We start from the raw sequence: 15,241 nt of genomic DNA, 5'->3' as shown, positions 1-15,241 counted from the left end.
GGGCCGTCATTACCTCTCACTTGGAGTGTGGCCAGAACCTGCCAGCTCATCTCCCTGCCTCCCAAACCTTTATTTCCTCATATTTATCTTCATAGCGTGCTTTCAGATATCTTTGTACGAGTGCCGTTATAAGTTCCTCTCTGCCTACAGGAGAAATCTTACCCATTGCTCCATCTTCGGTGAGAGTTTTACCTTCTACACGGTCCCTTCACATGTCCTATCCCTTAACTAAGCCAGCTCATGCAAGGAAATCCTAGGCTTTCCACACCTTTACACAAGCTCACAGTGTGATTTCCCCTTCTCGAGATCTGAACAAGTTTTCAGGGTCCAGGATATGCAAGCAAAATTTGCACGACGACTTCCACAGTTATGTTAAGAAGAAGTATCATGACTCTATTGCCCTCAGAGCCTAGACCCGAAACTTTCCTATTACCTCGTTACATTGGGATATGTTGCTGGTCTCCTGTGAGATTTCATGATCCTTGTACATGCATAAGTACTATTCTCTCTGACCTCAGTATATCATCTAATGCCTTGAAAGTAGCAGACACTTAAAGATCATCATTGGATTGATGTCACTTTTTCATGACATTTTAAAATATTCATATGAAGTTATTGTGTTAGAGATGCAAAATGCCTTTGGGAAAATAGCATAATTTGTGGATTGAAATTAAAAATGTAACAATTCTTATTTTTAAAGTATAACATATGGAGGGCAGAAATTGCATCAATATTTTAGCATGGAATGTGCCTCCTGATTAAATTTAAAAATTAAACTAGAATTTATCCACTCATGAAATAGTTATTAAATATTGCTGTATGTTCCATTTATTATAAATTTACTTATAAAAAGGCTACAAGATATCTTCTGATCATTCCCATCTTAAGTTTCTCCTCTCTACATTGTATAAGCTTTGATAGAGATATCTCTATATAAAACCTTCTTAACATTTATAAAGTTATAATTTTATGTTAACATATTTAAGGTTTATTTGTTTTATGTGGGTAAGTGTTTTTCTTGGTTTTATGTACATGTGTGCCTACTGCCTTAGAGTTCAGAAGAGGGCATTAGATCCCCTGGAACTGACATTACGGATGGTTGTAAGTCACCTTGTGTGTATCAGAAATCAAATTCTAGTCCTCTCTAAAAGGAGTAAGTGCTCAGCCACCAAGTCTCATATCTAGCCCTTATTTATTATTTTCTTAAAGAAATTAAAAAGAACTTTGAGTGTAGGGTAGGGGGTTGTGAGTCTTGAAAGGAGGAAGTATGGATGGATTCCATTAATGTGTAAAGTATGGCTGTGTGAAATTATCACACGGAACCCTCTAATTTGTATAACAAACATGTTAATAATAAAAATTATGATACATTTTTATAAAAAGCTTTTAATATTTTCACTCTAATATGTGGTACTAAGCATATATGGTTAGCAAGCATTTGTTGCAAAATTAGTACTTGTCCTGGTTCACACAGGCCAAGTAGGAAATTTCAAATAAAATATCCAAGGAAGTAAATGTAATGTATCTAACTGTGTCCTAAGTAAGACAACGTTGTGCAATGTTTATGGGAATCAAAGAACACGGGAGCTGTACTAGTTGTTAGTGTCATCTCCAATCTGGGAAATACAGAGGGACAAGAAGCACCAGCCATGCAGCTGCTATAGCAGAAGATTGGGGATGCAGAGATACTGATAAATGGCCTAGGTCCTCAAGCTTAAGAGTTTTCCTGAAACAGTGTGTGAGTATTTCCTGTGGATTGATTGGACAGATCCTGTGGAAGGAACTCAGTGCACAAGTTAAGGCCTGACGGACACTAGAACACCAAGAATGAGAACTGTGTAAAATGGAATGAAGGAGCAAGGGCTGAGGAGGTATGTTTGGCTAAAAGAAAACTGTGCCGGGAGATGTAGGAGCTGAAGCCTCGGAAATGGAAAGGAATTCCCATCAGCAGGAGTGCTCATCCTTGGTGTCTCAGAGACTTAACACTAAAAATCTAGGCTCACAGAATGTGTTCTGATGGCCAGGTATGAACCTTGTCCTCACACTCTCCTACCCACGCTGCCTTTGCAGATGTCAGAACAAGCATCAGCAAGAGCAACAAAGAAGCAAGGGTGATAACCCCTGGGAGCGTGCTACTTGCTTTTCCATGTGTTAATCCAAAATATGCTCTTGCTGTCATGGAAAAATATTTACCTATAGTACTCAAAGTTTCAGTCATTATATTGATCTAGGCATACACATTTTTTAATGAAGACTATTTAGGAGTTAAGGTTTCTCATTATTTTATTACATGATCATTTATTGCTGAATAAATTTTAAATAAGAAGAAATGAAAATAAACTCAGTTTATTATTCTGCCTATATTCTATGTCTGCCAAAATGTGACTATTCAGGCCTGTGTAAGACTGTGTAGATGTTTTGGATAAAACTTTAAAAAGACAGATGAAAACAGCATAGACTTTGATGATTGTGAAATTAGATTTAAATATAGGCTTGTAGAACGGAGGAAGAAAATGCATTCAAAGTGAAGTTGTGACTGTGCTGATGTACAAGGCCTGTGTTGGGAGAAAACAGAAAGCAGATGTTGGCATTGAAAAAGACAGCAGGAAGTTATTTTTAAATGAGTTTCCATTTAATTCTCTGAAAACCTAGGAATGGAAGGGAAAAGTCAGGTATTTATTAGGATTCTCCTTTGAGAGGATGCCTCTGTGGATCAACCTTGGGGGCTCACACATGCGAAGAAAAATCCTGTATTATTATGTGTGCTGGTCTGAATGAAAATCACCATAGAACCTTCATCTGGTGATGGATGAAGATAGAGACAGAGACCCACATTGGAGCACCGGACTGAGCTCCCAAGGTCCAAATGAGGAGCAGAAGGAGGGAGAACATGAGCAAGGAAGTCAGGACCACGAGGGGGGCACCCACCCACTGAGACAGTGGGGCCGATCTATTTGGAGCTCACCAAGGCCAGCTGGACTGGGACTGAAAAACATGGGATCAAACCGGAATCTCTGAACATGGTGGACAATGAGGGCTGACTGACAAGCCAAGGACATTGGCACTGGGTTTTGATTCTACGGCATGTACTGGCTTTGTGGGACCCTAGGCAGTTTGGATGCTCACCTTACTAGACCTGGATGGAGGGGGGAGGACCTTGGACTGCCCACAGGGCAGGGAACCCTGACTGCTCTTTGGACTGGAGAGGGAGGAGGAGAAGAGTGGGAGAGGGGGAGGAAAATGGGAGGCGGGGAGGAGGCAGAAATTTTTAATAAAATAAATAATAAAAAAATATGTCTATGTGGCATGCACACACACACACACACACACACAATGACCCCCATAGGCTCACAGGGAGTGGCCCTTTTAGGAGACGTGGTCTTGTTGGTGTAGTTGTGGCCTTTTTGGAGGAAGTGCGTCATTTGGGGTGGGCTTTGATGTTTCAGAAGCTCAAGCCAGGCCCAGTGTCAATTTCTCTTCCCATTGCCTGCAGATCCAGAGGTAGAACTCTCAACTACCTCTCCAGCACCATGTCTGCTTGCATGTCACCATGCTTCCTGGTGTCATGACAATAGACTAAACCTCTGAAACTGTAATTCCCAATTATTATTTTTCCTTTATAAAAGTTGCGATGGTCATGGTGTGTCTTCACAGCAATAGAAACCTAACTAAGACACTAAGCTCTTCCTCTAGCACATTTTTCCCTTTATATTTTGAGACAAAGTTTTGCTTAGTTGTTTAGCTGGCCTTGAACTTGCTTTATAGTTCCCCTGATGCTGAACTTTCATTTCTTCCTTCTCAGCTTCTTGAGCAGATAGGATTACAGACTGGTATCAATGGGCACAAATCTTTTTTGGTTGTTGTTTTATTTTAATGTCACATCATATTTAGTATCCGCATCTCAGTATCTACTGTATACAGTTATCTCTGGATGGTAACTAAAAGTCTGATAAGTAAGTAAAGGAAAGAGGAGAGCTTTGGAGATGCTAAAAATGCTGATGAAGGCTGAGAGAAGAAGGATGTTACCTGGGCTTTGTTTGGACAGTGGTACAAATGAAGATACACATTGTCATGAAAAAGTAACCAATAGAGAGCAACCAGAAGTGAACTATATTGGCAATTCCAAGACTGTAAACTACTTCCTTGAGACCTGGAATCTGTAACTATGAGAAAAAGAAATGGTTTGAGATGGTGATGGTTTTTGGCTTTATGAGCCTGATGTGTAGGGAACCTCCTGTAGTGGTACCTTCAACTGGTGGCCCTGTAGCCAACAAAAGGTCAAGAAAGCCAGGCTATGTGACTTTCAAACACTGTGATGTCAGAGATTCTCAGGCTTTAAAAATGTCTGAAAGCATGCAGGGCTAGGTTTTACTGCTGCTTTCTTTATGAAATTGAGTGAAGGCAAAGTTGTGAAGACTCCCTGGGAGCAAAACCTGGAACGCCAGTCTGAGGCCCCTGCATCCTCTGCTGCTCATCCAACATTCTCTCTTCAGCATTTTTCCCATGTGGTTCTGAGCGCTGCTTTGGAAACTATTTTTGTGAGGTCTGCCAACCTCAGCTAAGCAACCATTCACTTGAAATCAGTAGAAGCTGAGTGGAGAAAGTAAGTTGCCAAATGAGGTTCTCCTCACCCCTGCTGCCCTGCAAATTTGGAGGGGGTGGAGAATTAGGACAAAGCAATGCTTTCCTATGTCCTTTAGATTGCAATAATATAGCCATAAAGATCACATCAGTTTGAAGAGGATAGAGACAAATCAGGTTTCTGATCTTTGAAAAAGAGATGATGTTTTCACTAATGCATTATTTAAAATGTCAGTAGTTTTGCTTCTCAATATCATAGCAAAAAATGAAGAATAAAGAAAGAAAGCGAGAGGTTTTCTAATGTGAAGCCTACAGAAAAGATGATGGCTCGTCAGTATTTATGTATTTTATAAAAATTTACTGCGGGTAACGGAATTGCCTTTGCGATGAAAATAGGAGGTTTCTAGATAGTCATCCTGCTCATATAACTCACAGAAGCTGCTCTATTAATTGAACTTAATAAATAATTGACTTGTGGAATTTAGACAACTGGTTAATCTAATTATTCTAGAATGATGTGTTAACTCATTTGCTACAAGCAAATGGCAGAATGTAGGACCATTATTCCATGCTAAATCAATATGTACTGAATATTTGAAATCCAAGTACTCCAAAACTCCCACGCTAAATCTTTAACTTTCAATAGGATAGTATCTGCAGGTGAGGTCCTTGAAGAGACTATTTGAATGATGTTTGTATTATGCCATGGTTCTCATGACAGGACTGGTAAGTACAGGCAACAGAGTTTTCTCTTCATCATACTGGGAAGAAGGTATACCCCAAATCTGCTGGTTGCTTGACCTTGGAGACCTTAGTGTCCAGAAATGTTTGCTGCGTATAGTGTATTTTCTTATAGTGTCTTGACCATACTAACTGAGGAATGCTTCTTGAACTTGAACTTCTCTCACAAATAATCTGAAGCCCAACTGTATTAGTTTAACTGTATTAGTTTCTGCTAGTCTGGGCTGTGTCTACTCAATAGTCTTCATTTTAAAGTGATTCTGCTGTCAACTTTTCTGGGCGATTCTTTGCTAAGTCCTGTTTGTGAACGAGGTAGCAAGTGGCTGCCTTGTGGAACAGGACAGAGAGTGGAACTGATATCCTCTCCCCCTTTCCTGAAAGATTCCAACTTCTTCCATGTGAGGTGCCACCAGTTTCTGTACCACAACAAACTGTGGTCATAGCTTAAGATCTTAGAAGAACCATGGGAAGAATGAGTGCAAAATATCACATTTTTTTTTCTTGGAAAAATCTTCATTTGCTCAAGTGATGGTCTACCTCATCCCAAATTATTAAATTCTGAGCATTTATGAAGCCAGATCCACAGGATGCCTTATCTTCTACAGAACAGTGCTAAAGGAACTCCATATTCTTTAAACATCCCTACCAAGCTGGGTGAGGTTAGTTTTCTGAAAAATAACCCTGATGATTCAGTTTTGTTTCTGAGACTGTGTACAGAGGAGGATGTAGAGATGTGTGTTTTTGTGCTCCTTGAATGAGATACTTTAGTTTAAGATTTTGAGAACTGCATGAACCAAGGCAGGTGTTAGAAGACATAGTTTGAGAAAGCAGAGCTTTAAATATTACTCAACTATTTTTCCAATGGGCAGGCACTGGTCACTAGACAAGTGGGTCTAAGTCTCATACTGTGGCTTAGGTGTGGGCTGGCCATCACTATCTCCAAGCTTGACAGAAATTACTGGGGTTAAGGAATCAGCAAATAGGGGGTCTCTGCTTGTTCAGAAAAAAAATGAGATGTTTCAAAATAAAAACAATTAATTATTTCCTTCAGATCTCGTTTTCTCCTTGAGGCAGATACAAATTCCAACTGTTTCTGACCTTGTATTGCCATCTCTCAAACTGACATGTCTTTTGACATATTTTTGAAAGATTTTTCCATTATGCTGTATTCACTAACATATGGTGTATTGGAACTGCTAAGTAAAATACAAAATATTACCAGTGATCTATCTGCTATGTATTATTAATAATTGGAGGAAGCAACTTCCACCAGATGGAGGGACAGATCTGGGATATCCAAGATATCTGGAGTATCTTCTTTCCTTCCTTCTTTCCTTCTTTCCTTTCCTTAATTTCAGAAAAAAACCTTGGTGCAAATCACAATCTGAGAAGGATCTTTGAGTGAAGACTCAGGTCTCAGGTCTTCAGTGTTAGGGCAATAGGTGTAAATCTATGCCCAGGTCAAAGAATCTGAGATGGGATCTTTCACAGGGCAGTCCTATCGATTGAGCAGGCCACTTTACTTCTCTTATTCTTGGTGCATTATAAAGTGAGAATCTCTTTGCCCTTCGAAATGCAGGCTGCTGGATATATTACAGATTAACATTCCAGTGCATAAAAATACTGAGACTTACATAAAGATGAACTGTTATTATTTCAGCTGGAAAGATTAACCTGATCCAAGTTGTACTAATCTACAGAACCTTTTCCAGCTCTTTCTGGTGGGAAATAATTAGGTTGTAAGAGGAGAGACACAGGAAGATTTTCGTCTTAGAGGGCAGAAAGACTGTTTACCTCCTAGCTCTTTCAGGAACTCTATTCTTGTCACTGTGTTTATTTTTGCAGACTGTGATGTTCATTGAAATCAGGCCCCGGGAAATTTATTTCTTTCACATTTTCAGAGCTGGTGTTTATTTCTCAGCTTGTTAACAAATCTATCATCTTCCTAGATAGTTGCAATTCTCTGATTTTTCCTTAGGCATATTTAATTATAAATAATGTTTCAGTTTATTTCTTCCACTGTATTTCCTTGTTTTGGGGAAGGGTTCTGTTTAGGGGTAGATGATGTCTTGGCCTGTAGGACATTTCCGGGGTCCCATTCACTGCTCTTTGTTTTCCTTCCTTTGGAATCATGCCCCTTCATTTGAATCTCAAAAACGACTTGTTGAATGAAAGAAAGCTTGGCAAGGAAGCAAACTGGGTGGCAGTATATTCGACAATATAGTCCACGAAGTGTATCTTGGAGTTAGAAAGAAGTTTGGGTTCTTGTTTAGTAACTGCACTTGGGCAAGAGACTGTATCTATTGGACCCCCATTTCTTTTGTCAACAGGCAACCACAATATTTTCTTGAATCAATGAACTGCTGTAATAATAAACCAGACAGTCCTTATTATGTTATAGAAGGTCCTTACCACAGGACCACTGGCCAATAATGATCTATTATTAGGAAAGGTTTTGTCTACCTACAGAATCTAACACAGTATTTCTAGAAAGCACACGTGTGTGTGTGTGTGTGTGTGTGTGTGTGAAAGAGAGAGAGGAGAGAGAGAGAGAGAGAGAGAGAGAGAGAGAGAGAGAGAGAGGATAAACTACTAACAAAGGGACAAATTGATGTCATGGCTCTACACATATTTAAATATTTACTTGAGCAGCATGTGTTTAGCTTTAGCATATCACTATTTTTTATTTGATTAAAAATTTTGACCATTTTACTTTTTTCTTTTTCCTGTGTGTTTGTGTGCATGTGTCTGTGTGAGTGTGTGTGCCCATGTATGTGCTGGTATGAATTTATTTGTATGTGTGTGTGTACACGCATGCGTACATGTGTGGAGGGTGAGAGATCTGTCTGATGTCTTCCTTAAAAATTTTCAGCCTCACTTTTTGGAACGGTCTATCACTCAACACAGAACTTAACCATTTGACTAAACTGACTGGGCAGCAGGGGTACAAGATCCCCATCTCTGCCTTCCCTGCTCTGGGATATGTGAGTACTGGGAAGTCAGGTCCTGTGCTTGAGTGGCAAGTGCTTTTATGGACCAAACATCTTCTTTGCCCCTTATGATTTTCTAACCAAAGATTTAACATTCAATTTTTGAGTTGTTTCAACTTTATATATGCTTGTATGTTTTTGTATTTATTTGAACACTTTTGTGCCCTCACTACATACTCTAAATCTTATTTTGTTCTTAACAGATGCTAATAAATACTTTTTCATCAGTTTTTGGTTTTGCTTTTTTGTTGTTGTTGTTCCCTAATAGCTGACTTTTCTGGTTGTAGTCTTTGTCTTAAGTGAATTTCTTCAAAAATATTCCACAAGCTGTAAAACTCATCCCTGGTCTAGAAATAGTTATCTTAGCAATCCTGTGGTGTATGTACTGGTTGTAAGTTCTTAAAAACTGTGTTTCTAGATTTCTGAAATTCAGTGAATATCTATGCTTGTCCAAATGGCTTTCTCTCTGTTAAAAAAAAGCAATGGTAATAAAAGCATATTCTGACAAGGAACTAAGCATGAAAACTGCTTATTCATTCTGAGGAGTTACCATCTTCACAGGTGGCTTTGTTTGGAAACATGTTGTCTTGGTGTAGACTTCATATAGAACACATATGAACATTTTCCAGGTGTACTTGTGTAAAGTACAGTGGGGGATTTTCCGGTTTTGTAAGAGGGCTACCGATTTGATAAGAAAACAAAGTTTATGTGGAGTATCACCTCTTAGAGTCCCTCTCTGGTTCCAGGGTGAAATCACAAGTATATGAATGGCCTACATTTCCTATACCAAGAAAATTGATTTTCCTTTTGTGTCTAGGGAAAATCATTTTGAGGATACTTGCCACAATGTGATGAATGGCACTATAAACACATTTTACAACTTCAGAAGGGACAATACTGACTTGAAATAGTTTGCTCCATGCAATCCAACTCAGTTTCCTTAATATTATAGTTAGCTTTGTAGCGGTCCTTGTCCCCATGGCTCCCTTTGTCTGCACGGATGTCTCTGTGTAGTCTGATGCCCCACAAAGTAGAAATGTAGCAGCACTTGGTGCTTTTGGCTGCTGATTCACCTCACTTAGAGGCAGCCACTGCTGGATTTGCCAAGTGTACCCTGGAAGGGACTTCCTAGACATTTGCTCCTCTACTGTCTAGCAAAGCATGCGTTCCACTGCCTGGGACTGGGAGAAACAATTGAGTGGAAGGGCGAGGCTACTGAGATATTTTCTGGAGAATCTTAAAGAAGCCTACACAAGGATGTCTGGGAACCAGATTTTAAGTGAACAAAATAAAATCTTGTCCCCCACCCCTCCCCGGCTCATGGTTATTTCAGGGTTTTTATTTTTAAAGTAACCTTCACATATGGTTCCTCCATTTAAGCCTACATATATTTTATGTTGGTATATACATGATGTGAGCTTACTTTTCATGATACAGAGCACTGAATAATGTATTTTTAATTCTGGTCTTTTTAGTTTGTATCAATATGAAGGGACCACTGAAAATTCTAACAGAATTACTATGCTGTGTTCACACTCAACTAACTCCTATACACCATTGCATTCTTAGCACATTCTATTAATTATGGAAATCACTTTCATCTCAGTAGTTGAGTTTGCATGACAACAGCTTCTTGGGCTCATTGGAGCATCTGACCAGCATGTCACAAAACGCTCTTGCAGTGTGGGTGGTGACAGGGCTCTGTTGACAACAAATCTGCAATGAAAATATCTCACAAATGTGCAACCACTCAGAGCTTACTTAGACAAGATCATCTGCATATTCATGTAGGTCACTAGTGTCAGCAAAGATAAGTTCCTCTCTTAGGGTAATCAGATAGATTGTGAGGACATATAGCGACACAAATGCCTGTAAATGGTCATATATGTATGTATGTATATATATATGTATATATATAAAATTGAGCAAATATTTGGATATAGAATTGGTACCATGTGCTCTCTTTTATAAGCATGCATTTTTAAAGTCCTATATAAATGTTGCATTATGACCTTAAATTATACAAGAGGGTCGAGTAGCCCAGAGAAGTAAATGATAAGGACCTAGCAATAATGTAACTCAAAATCATGGAAGAATTAGGCCAAATGCCACAAAATTCTTAACAGAGAGAACCATTACAATATGAAATGGGGTTTCAATAAAAATCTGGAAGAAATCATTACATGAGCCATTTAAAATCACACTGGACTAAAGCACTCCAAAATATAGTAATGCTGTAGGGTCCTAGCCTACATTAGAGGTGGCAGGAGGAAGATGATCTAATGGTTTGTGTGGTCTCAGTTACTATGACTGTATTCATTTTGTGTGCTTCTCAGTAAATAATCTCCTATCATTTTACACTTCTTCTTGAGAGCAGTTCACCAAATTCATCTAATGTAGAATTGTATACATTCAGCAGAATCTCAAAAGAAGTGGGAATGAACAGTCAACTTAGCATAAAACAGAAAAGAGAGACAACTGTGTGTAAACATCAGCCCCTTTTTAGGAACTGACTCCAGAGAAGACAAGTTTTGACTCTATAGCTCTGGCCCTATTCCACCCCGTGGAAATGTAATTTGTCCTCCTCTTTTATCCACAGAAATTAGATATTTTTTCTTTTTTTGAATGTCTTCTTGGGATGATATTGAGAACAGAAAGGAACTGAAGCATTTCATCCATGAACCACTAGGAAATATCTTGATAGCTACTAGCTAGAGCCCTCAAAAGATCATGGCTCATTTCAGAACCTACGATTACAAGAATGAACACAAGGAAGGGATCATTTAACTTGAAATAAAGTTAGAGCTGAAAGAAGAGAAGACTATTCCCACCGAAGCTGTAAGTTATTATTGCTCTGAATCTTACAGAACTAGAGAATCCTCCACTAAATGTGTGTTTCTGATTGATCACCTGCCATGCAGTAGAGATGTGAGGCAGGCGACCTTTTAATGCCCTGGCTCTTTCCTTCAACATAGATATTAATTCTAACATTAAAAAATCACTTATTTTTGTGTTATCTTTGCATTTGTTTAGCTTACCAATTTTAATGGCAATGATATTAAATCAGAAGTGTTGTTGATGTTAGGCAATGTTGAAATAAGTAACAAGGTTTATATTTTACCCCATATGTACACTGTAACTTTTTAAAGGTAGCCATTGTACACAATGAGTGAGTCAAATAGTATGCCATAGTATATGCTTTTATTATTTATAAAATCTGCGCCTATCCACACATTTTCTTAATGTACTGATGGCATATAACTGAAAAATACTAAATAGAGGACCAGGTCTTTCCTTTGTGCACTGACTGACAAATGTTATTTTTTTATGTATTAAGTTTCACAATTTATTGGTAAGGATACAACTTTCAGAGGTAGATGTTCGCACCAGTTTTTTGGGTGTGTGTGAGTGGGTTGGACTTAAGACAAAGTTGTTTTGTCATATTGTTTTAGGCACCTATGAGTGTAGATACAGTTTTCTTTGTTGCATGGGTGCGGGAATACATCTCAAAATTTCTTCTTGAGTCCTTTTGCATCATGAGCACTTCACGTATCACTTAGCATATAAATAAATGAAGAGAGCCCTGGGCATGCCTGTTCAAAATATCCTTGTACTCTTGTTTGGGCAATCAGAATCTAAAGGTGTGGACACCTCAAACCTACAGGTGTGGGGAACCTTCATAAACGTAAGACATTGCTATAACAAAGAGGAAAATGCCACCTTACTAAGGTCTGCTGCACGTTACCTTCAAGATTGTCAAATTATATTGGGCTGGTTTTAGAAGAAGAAAAGGCGAATAACAGTACAGAACCCTCATCGGTTTCCTCACTCCCTTTGGTAGGGATTGCTATCCACAGGCATCTAGGGTACTGGAAATCTGGGTGTTTCAGGTAATGCTGACATCCAATACACTTATATACACAATAGCATCAAGCAACAACCTCGGACTGTGATAGGATAAACCAAAGTCAATCTAGAAACTAAGACAGGTAAATGAATATGTCCAAAAGAATGGTATAACCCACACCCACTCCTAAACAAAGTAGTCAAATGAGCACTTCTGGAGACCAGGAATACAAAGAAATTCAAGCAAAGAAACTCTAAGTAACCAGCTAATCTCAACTCACAAAAATCTTAACGTGCAATGTACCAATGAATGAATACATTGGGTATGTATACATTCAGGGTATCTATAAACATATATCTATTACTGTTTGAACAAGAGTAGAGATAGTATACAAGTTCATTAGATGAATCGGTGACCACACATCTTGATAAAGGTAGGGTTTTATTTATCTTCAAAATTTACAGTACTCTAAGATATTTTGAAAGAAGGTGTTCACCCCTTCAGTCCATCTCATCTTAAAGAGACACTTGCGTGTTCGTTACCTCTTGGAGGAACTAGAAGGAGATCTAAGGGAAATTCCTAAGAAACCAGCTTATTGGATATATCACCTAGTCTATTTTTGGACCGCGGATCTCCCGCCCTCTCCAAGTTATCTTACTGTCAGATAAGAAAATGGAACAGGATCAATGGGAAGATAGGCTTTAAGTCTGGTTTCCTCCCCCCCAACCCCCCTTCAAGTCAAAAAGAGCAAAGGGTAGCGAGTTAGGGGTGATTTCCAAGCATTCTTGCCTGGGGGCGAACCCCTGTCTGCCCCTGTCTGCGGAGCTCATCCTGGCAGCATTGGGGTCCTGCTGACCGCTACCCACCTCGCCTGGCAACCTCCACACCCACATGGAGCTACCACGGTGTCAGCCGCTTATCACACAGTTCCTGTGCACAAAGCCTTATAAACCCCCAAGCGAAGGAATCTTGAGCCCAGAACAGAGCTGGATGGAGGCGGTTGGCGAATGAGACCTATCCCTCCAATTAGTCCCTGTACCTCTGGCTCCTTAGTAGCAGATCTATGATCCGAAATTGGCCTCTTCCTGGAGGGACAGTAGCGCGCGCGCACACACAAACTCTCTCTCACGCACACCCACATTGCGCCGGTGACCCACGTTTTCCCACCCCTGGCAGTTATGTAGAGACCGGTCCATGCTCTGCCTCAACTTTCCCCGCTTTGCCTGCCCCACGCCGTACCCGAGCTCCTGCGCCCTCGCTGGGCGCCCTCCAGAGGGGCACATCCCCCTCTGGGCTTCTTACCTCTCACCGTCAACTCCTGGCAGGAACTGGAGCTGACCGCGGTGGTAGAGGCGGTGAGCCTGCACCCAAGCTCCGGCTCATGGTTGGTCCTCTTCATCCGACACAAAAGAGGGAGCTTGCTGCCTTTGTCCTTTCTAAATCCAAGGGAGAACTTATTTTGCCCCTGAAATGGCCAACTTGTACGCGAAGCTTCCTGTCACAGTGCCCCCTGCCCCCGCCCCCGCCTGGCTGCGCGCTGGACCACTGCCCGGTGGCCCAGCATCCAGGCCTCCGAGTCAAGAAGGAGTGGGAAAAGGGAGGGCTGGAGGAGAAGAGCGGGAGGAGGTTGGCAAGAAGGGTACCCAGTGGTCTTCTGCAGAAGGGAGGGGAGCTTCAGAGCCCAGTCGCCTTCCTCCCCTTTGCAGCCAAACCCACTTCCTAGGCTGAGAAGCAACTTTCCTTCACCTTGGCCAGGCTGAAACAGTCTAACTGGGACTCAGGCAGAGGGGCACGGACCTTCTGACACCCTCTCCTCATTCTCTTTCTCCTTTTCCTCCCCCCTTCTTCCCTCCGTTTATAGGGGTGTATCTGCAGAGTCTTCCGTGAGCTACTGTACCTAGACCTGAGGGTTACAATACGGAAAGCCTGGCTGGGTTTCTGGCTTCTCTGCCTCAAGGTTCGCAGCCCTTAGGCAATGCATGCAAAGGTCGGCGAATTTCGGAGCAGTGGCGTGAAGGGGCGTGGGGAGGTAGAGAGGGAGGTGGCTCCAAGTTTGAAGCTCTGCTAAGGCTGATGGCACGCGGGTGGGCAGGGACCCACAGTCGTTCCTAGTAAGAACTCTCCTGTGGTCCCTATGTAAGGCGCTGACCACACTTGGAGGAGACCGCGAAAGAGGGAGCAGTGTGAGCGAGTCAACCCGGGAGGCCGGTACGCAGCTCTGCCCCACACGCGGTTTAACGGCACATTGCGAGCCCCTGGGGAGGCTTGTGCAGCACAATCTCTGGGTCAGCAGGGAGGGAGACGCTCCTGTTTCCTAGCAACGCTCATCAATCTTCTCGGGATGGCTCCCTCTGAAGGAATTCGATTGGACAGCCCCTTGAGAGAAGCCACGCCCCTTCAAGAATGCTGGGCTGCTGCTTTTTCGCATTCTCCCCAATTTCTTAGGCAGAAGAAGATTCTAGGGAAGTGCTGAGATAATCTCTTCTTTCTGATCCTCCGGTGCCACCACACTGCCTTCTCTGGAGCCACCCCTCGTCACTCTCCCATTAATAATTCTCTAGTCCTACTTCGTGCTTAGCAGGATCTTCACATAACCTTTTCTCTCCTTTTAAAATTGAATAAATAAGCACCTTAAATCGGTGACGTCGGCACAAAGGAGAAAAAAGCACACGGAAAAAGCTTTAATAGGCTGCAAACTACAGATAGTATCGTAAAGGAAAAAAAAACAGGTTTCCATTCTTTGATTAGAAATGCATTACGTTTAGTAACAAAACTGCAATTTCATTAATTTTTCCATCCCGATGTACTAACTTTGTATTAACCAAGGACTGAGTTATATGAAGCCAGACACAATTAAACAGAATGCTTTAAATGTTACATTATCCTTTGATATTTAATGTGAAGTTGTTAAGCAACTGCTTTCTTTTATAATCCAGCAAGAACATTTAAACTACAGAAATACTTCAGCACTGTTTCTCTGAGAAGAATGCTGATTTTTAAAAGACACACAAGCTTATTATAGTTCATTGTGCATGTCACAAAGTCTAAAAACTTAGAGATATTAAAATATATACAAAATGCT

At 40.8% G+C, this 15,241-nt stretch overlaps 1 protein-coding gene across 1 annotated transcript in view; it reads right to left on the bottom strand.

The window, feature by feature from the left end:
- The window catches only part of Grm3 (glutamate metabotropic receptor 3), a 218,454-nt gene extending 204,189 nt beyond the window's left edge, over positions 1-14,265 (bottom strand). The window contains exon 1 of the mRNA XM_057758303.1: positions 13,462-14,265. The gene's annotated coding sequence lies outside the window, so the exon portion shown is untranslated. The remainder of the gene's footprint in view (positions 1-13,461) is intronic.
- Positions 14,266-15,241: the final 976 nt, after the last annotated feature.

The sequence above is a fragment of the Chionomys nivalis genome, chromosome 26, assembly GCF_950005125.1.
Source record: "Chionomys nivalis chromosome 26, mChiNiv1.1, whole genome shotgun sequence".
Taxonomy (NCBI): Eukaryota; Metazoa; Chordata; class Mammalia; order Rodentia; family Cricetidae; genus Chionomys; species Chionomys nivalis.
This window is presented reverse-complemented; position numbering and strand designations above follow the sequence as displayed.